This window comes from Mirounga leonina, unplaced genomic scaffold, assembly GCF_011800145.1.
Source record: "Mirounga leonina isolate KUSES-001 unplaced genomic scaffold, KU_Mleo_1.0 Mir_125, whole genome shotgun sequence".
NCBI lineage: Eukaryota > Metazoa > Chordata > Mammalia > Carnivora > Phocidae > Mirounga > Mirounga leonina.
In genome coordinates, this window is record NW_023270305.1 from 6063579 (window position 1) to 6069565 (window position 5987).

Genomic DNA, 5987 nt, shown 5'->3' on the forward strand with positions numbered 1-5987 from the left:
AAGGAAGGAAGGAAGGAAGGAAGGAAGGAAGGAAGGAAGGAAGGAAGGAAGGAAGGAAGGAAAGAAGGAAGGAAGGAAGGAAGAAAGGAAGGAAAAGAGAGAGAGAGGAAGGGAGAAAGGGAGGGAAAGAAAAGATTTAAATCTCAACTATTGTTCTTACCTTTTTCTTCCAAGAACTGATTTGACTACTCTATCATTGAAAAATACATCCTTACTAGAGAACTGTCACAGAATAAAGGGACTGAACAGGATTGTTAATCCCCTTTGTCCTATCAGTGTAAAAGCTTCAATTTACAAATGCTCCTAAAACCAGAAGTAACAGGGTGCTACAGTGAATATTCTAAAAACTTCTAAATACTGTACTGTCCCATCTGACCTTTATTAATTTGATCATTGAGCATCAAGTGTAAGAGCAAAGAACTTATTTTCAAGAACTGTGGGGAACTGTATCACACAAAAATATACACCTGCACCTAGTTACTGCTACTGTTTTCATTTCTATGGCAAAGATACAGCAACAACACATTCCTTAAATGTTTCTAAATGCTGGGCCTGCTCTCCATGGCATGTAGCACTGAAAGAGAAATCTCTGCCATGACAGCATCTTTCACCTGAGGTGACAATCTTCCTTCTGTAGGGGAATATTTCCTTTCCTAAACATTTTGGCCACAATAGAGGTCAGAATTAATATTTGTAGAATTAGTAGTTTCCCACTTAGCCCCAAACAAAGGGGGAGTGCCTGACCTATACTTAGTGACTGTTGTCTCTGAATTTTTTTTGTAATAGAAATGAAGAAATTGTTTTTGAAAACCAGCATTAGTAGCTATATCCAATATTGCAATAAAAATGTGATGTTTGCAGAGTGTATCACAATTTTGTTTCTCTATAGAACTTGAAGCTTTAAAAACTTTGCAATGCTTTAACCCCCAATGATCCACAAGGGAGTTTCATGCTCCCTGTGAAAGGGCTGAGGCAAAATGATCTCAGAGAACAACCTGCTCATCCTATGGAGTTACCTGCTCTATTGGAGAGGTCAAGAACCCAACCAAACTTTTAAAACAACAGAGAAATACCAGGACTGCTTCTCTAAACCTGGTCTCCACTGAGAGAGTGACTTGGAATTTCAACTTAGCCCTCAAAGGATGATTATTTTCATTCCTTGTAAGGAGCCCTCCAACTGTGTTTCTGTCCATTTAAAGTGTATCCATGATTTATCGAGCCCTGTACAGAAGAAAGTTGGCAAGTTACACTGCATTGAGGATCAGAACCTATTTATATCAGCGGGTAGCCTTGCAGGGAATTAAGAAATACAAAATAAAATAAACAGGATAGTGTTCATTTACATGTAGAAGTACTGCTTATGAAATGCTACGAGCTAATGCAGCCTTAAAAGGATGTATCACAAACATGCTTACCGGGATGCTAAGTAGCGTGCTGCAATAAGATATTTAGGAAAGACTACACATATCCAGATTTAAGATGGAGTGTTGATTACAGTCAACAAAGAAAAGAATTGTGCATGCAAAACATTAGATGTCTCATGGTTCCCTTTGTAAAAATTCTCTGTGCCTTTTCCTTTCGACATTTTAAATTGTAATGTTCTTAGGCCAATTTTTCTCTCCCCTCTTGGTGCTGTGTGATGATACCACAGTGCTAAGATTTGAAATTGCATGTACTCCTAAATGCTGGTGTAAGAAATCTCAGAAATATGGAAAGGATAAAATGTTCCTCTCCATACAGTTGCAGAAAAAATATGTATATTATTCTACCACAAACAGCTAGTTCTGATAAAAGGGTGAATGGAAAATAACATCTAGAAGTGTTGATCTTGTACTCCTATGAAATATATGTTACAAAGTATAATCTGTTCTGTGTTAAGTTATTGAAACTGTCCTTCAAAGTGTTATTTGTATGAAGGGGTCTTTGGGGCACCTCCACTTTAGAGATTATTGCCCCGCTCTGAGAAATATAACCTGTTAGCACTCCAGATTTTCAATTCTGATTGTTTCTTTTTTGTTGTTGTTGTTTTTAAAGATTTTATTTTAAGTAATCTCTACAACCAGCACGGGGTTTAAACTCACAACCCCAGGATCCAGAGTCCCATGCTCTATCCCACTGAGCAAGACAGGCACCGCTAGTTTCTGCTTTTTTTTTTTTAATCTTTTTTTTATTATGTTATAATAATCACCATACATTACATCATTAGTTTTGGATGTAGTGATCCATGATTCATTGTTTGCATATAACACCCAGTGCTCCATTCAATATGTGCCCACTTTAATACCCATCACCAGGCTAACCCATTCCCCCACCCCCCCTCCCCTCTAGAACCCTCAGTTTGTTTCTCAGAGTCCATAATCTCTCATGGTTCGTCTCCCCCTCCAATTTCCCCCCTTTCATTTTTCCCTTCCTACTATCTTCTTCTTTTTTTTTTTTAAACATATAATGTATTATTTGTTTCAGAGGTACAGGTCTGTGATTCAACAGTCTTACACAATTCACAGCACTCACCATAGCACATACCCTCCCCAATGTCTATCACCCAGCCACCCCATCCCTCCCACTCCCCCCCACTCCAGCAACCCTCAGTTTGTTTCCTGAGATTAAGAATTCCTCATATCAGTGAGGTTTGTTTCTTAACATTTCAATGATTATTTGCCCTGGTAATACTACCCAAATTAGCATCCTTATTTCCTGAAAAGATAAATAGTTGTGAGGTTTCTTTTTTGAGCTAGAAGAGCACTTTTGGAATTCCCTTTCCTCTCTTTTATATATTCATGTCACAAAAATACCATGAAATGCTGAATTTTTATTCAAACAAAGAGTTCAAGACTTTGTCTCATTTCAATTAAACCTATTATAACCCAAGGCATTCTGAATTATGGTAACAAAGACAAAAACCCTGAGACTATATATTTTTAAATGCAGAGGGAAGATAATCATTTTTAGCTAATAATACATTTAAGGAAGACATACCATCTTTCTTGAAGCCTGGAGGTTGACTGAAAAACAATATATCTTGAACTTCTCTCTCAGTTTTAACTTGAATTCCCAACATTTCTTTGCAAAATCATGTTCAAATATAGCATGCCAGCCCATCATAGCAATCTCCTTTTTTTTCCAAATTTTTATTTAAATTCTAGTTAGTTAATGTATAGTGTAATATTGGTTTTGGGAGTAGAATTTAGTGATTCATAACTTACATACAACACCCAGTGCTCATCACAACAAGTGCCCTCCTTAATACCCATCACGCATCTAGCCTATCCTCCACCCACCTCCCTTCATTAACCCTCAGTTTGTTCTCCATAGTTAAGAGTCCATTATGGTTTGCTTCCCTCTCTTTTTTCCCCCTTCCCTTCTGTTCATCTGTTTTGTTTTTTAAATTCCACATATGAGTGAAATCATATGGTATTTGTCTTTTTCTGACTTATTTGGCTTAGCATAATACACCCTAGCTCCATTTATGCCATTTCAAAGGGAAATATTTCATTCTTTTTGATGGATGAGTAGTAATATTCCATTCACACACATCTTCTTTATCCATTCATCAGTCGATGGACATTTAGGCCCTTTCCATACTTTAGCTATTGTTGATAATGCTGCTATAAACATCAGGGTGTATGTGCTCCTTTGAATCAGTATTTTTGTATCCTTTGGGTAAATACCTAGTGGTACAATTGCTGGATTATGGGGTAGTTCTATTTTTAACTTCTTGAATAATCTCCACACTGTTCTCCCAGTGGCTGCACCAGTTTGCATGCCCACAAACAATGTAAGAGGGTTCCCCATTTTCCACATCCTCACCAACATCTGCTGTTTCCTGTGTTGTTAACTTTAGCCACTCTGACAGGTGTGAAGTGGTATTTCATCATGGTTTTAATTTGTATTTCCCTGATGATGAGTAATGTTGAGAATCTTTTTATGTGTCTGTGGGCCATCTGGATGTTTTCTTTGGAAAAATGTCTGTTCATGTCTTCTGCCCATATTTTAACTGGATTATGTGGCTTTTGGGTGTTGAGTTTAATAAGTTCTTTATAGATTTTGGATACTAACCCTTTATCAGATATGTCATTTGCAAATATCTTCTCCCATTCCATAGGCTGCCTTTTAGTTTTATTGATTGTTTCCTTTGCTGTGAAGAAGGTTTTTTTTTTTTAAGATTTTATTTATTTATTTATTTGACAGAGAGAGAGAGAGAGCACAGGCTGGCAGAGAGGCAGGCAGAGGGAGAAGGAGAAGCAGGTTCCCCACTGAGCAGAGAGCCCAACAAGGCTTGATCCCAGGACCCTGGGATCATGACCTGAGCCAAAGGCAGATGCTTAACCTACTGAGCCACCCAGGCACCCTGTGAAGAAGCTTTTTATCCTGATAAAACCCCAATAGTTCATTTTTGCTTTTGCTTCCCTTGCCTCTAGAAACATGTCTAGTAAGAAGTTGCTATGGCCAAGGTCAAATAGGTTGCTGCCTGTGTTCTCCTCTAGGATTTTGATGGTCTCCTGTCTCACAATTAACTCTTTCATCCATTTTGAATTTATTTTTGGATATGGTGTAAGAAAGTGGTCCAGTTTCCTTCTTCTGTATGTTACTGTCCAGTTTTCCCAACACCATTTTTTGATGAGAATGTCTTTTTTCCATTGGATGGTCTTTCCTACTTTTTGAAGATTAGTTGACCCTATAGTTGTGGGTCTATTTCTGGGTTTTCTGTTCTTTTTTTTTTTTTTAAGATTTTATTTGTTTATTTGACAGAGGGAGAGATAGTGAGAGAGGGAACACAAGCAGGGGGAGTGGGAGAGGGAGAAGCAGGCTTCCGTAGAGCAGGGAGCCTGATGCGGGGCTCCATCCCAGGACACTGGGATCATGACCTGAGCTGAAGGCAGACACTTAACAACTGAGCCACCCAGGCTCATAATCATAATCATACATAAAAGGAAAAAAGTAAGATTTTAAGCTGCTAAGACTAATATCTGGGTATATGACCTAGCAACTGCTTGAGTGAACACAATTAATTCCATATAAGATTTAATCTAGTTATTAAATTATTAATTAATTAAACTATTAATCTGGTTATTAAATTATTAGAGGAACTCTAACATTTTATAGAATAGATACAGTTAAAATGAAGAAGAATCCTTTGCTGTATTGTTCATAATGAGTCTTTTTGTAGGTCACTCGTAATAACTATAATTTTATTTGCTTTTCTTATTTCGAATAGTATAAAGGACAAATGTTTAAGTAGATGTGTATGGGTTCATGCTCAAGAGAAGATCAATTAATAGTTTCTTTCATATACGTCTTCTCTTCTTATCATCTAATTTTATATTGTACTTTACTCAAAATCATTATGAGCTAACCTCCACTTATAAAATAGCTCAATTCTACTAAGCATAACATTTCTTTAAGCCTGTTACCTAAAAGTAGATTCTGTCATCGATGTAGCATTCTTGATCCTTTCATAAAATGAAATTTACAAGGAGAAAATACAGGTGTATAATGAAACAGTAGGAAAGGCACTTCAACCATCAATCAGAAGAAAACTTTTTTTTAAAGATAAAGAAGTGATTGTCATTTTAATTTCTTCTTTCTGCTTAACTACATGAGGAAGGATAAGATAGGATTAGCTAAACCAAATCCATACTTCAAGTAATCAAGGAGAGTTATAAGAGGATCAATTGTCCAGCCAACTAAGAGATGCAATTGTGTTTTCACATGTTAATTTGAAGTTACTGAGCTAAATTATCCATTCACCAGGATGGGACACTACATAAGGAAAGGCCCTTGTGGAATGTGTCTAGGAACTAAAGCAGCAGAACACATACAGAAGTAAGCATGAAACAATGTGCTGTGACTCGCTGTAGTGCTAAAATTGAAGAATGTACTACAGGAACATAGAGGAGGGAGGCATTAGATTTTTGGTTTTAAGGGTAATGAGACAAGGGTGAGAAAAGACTTGAAGGTGGTAATGTGCTCTACAACCCTGTTCACGT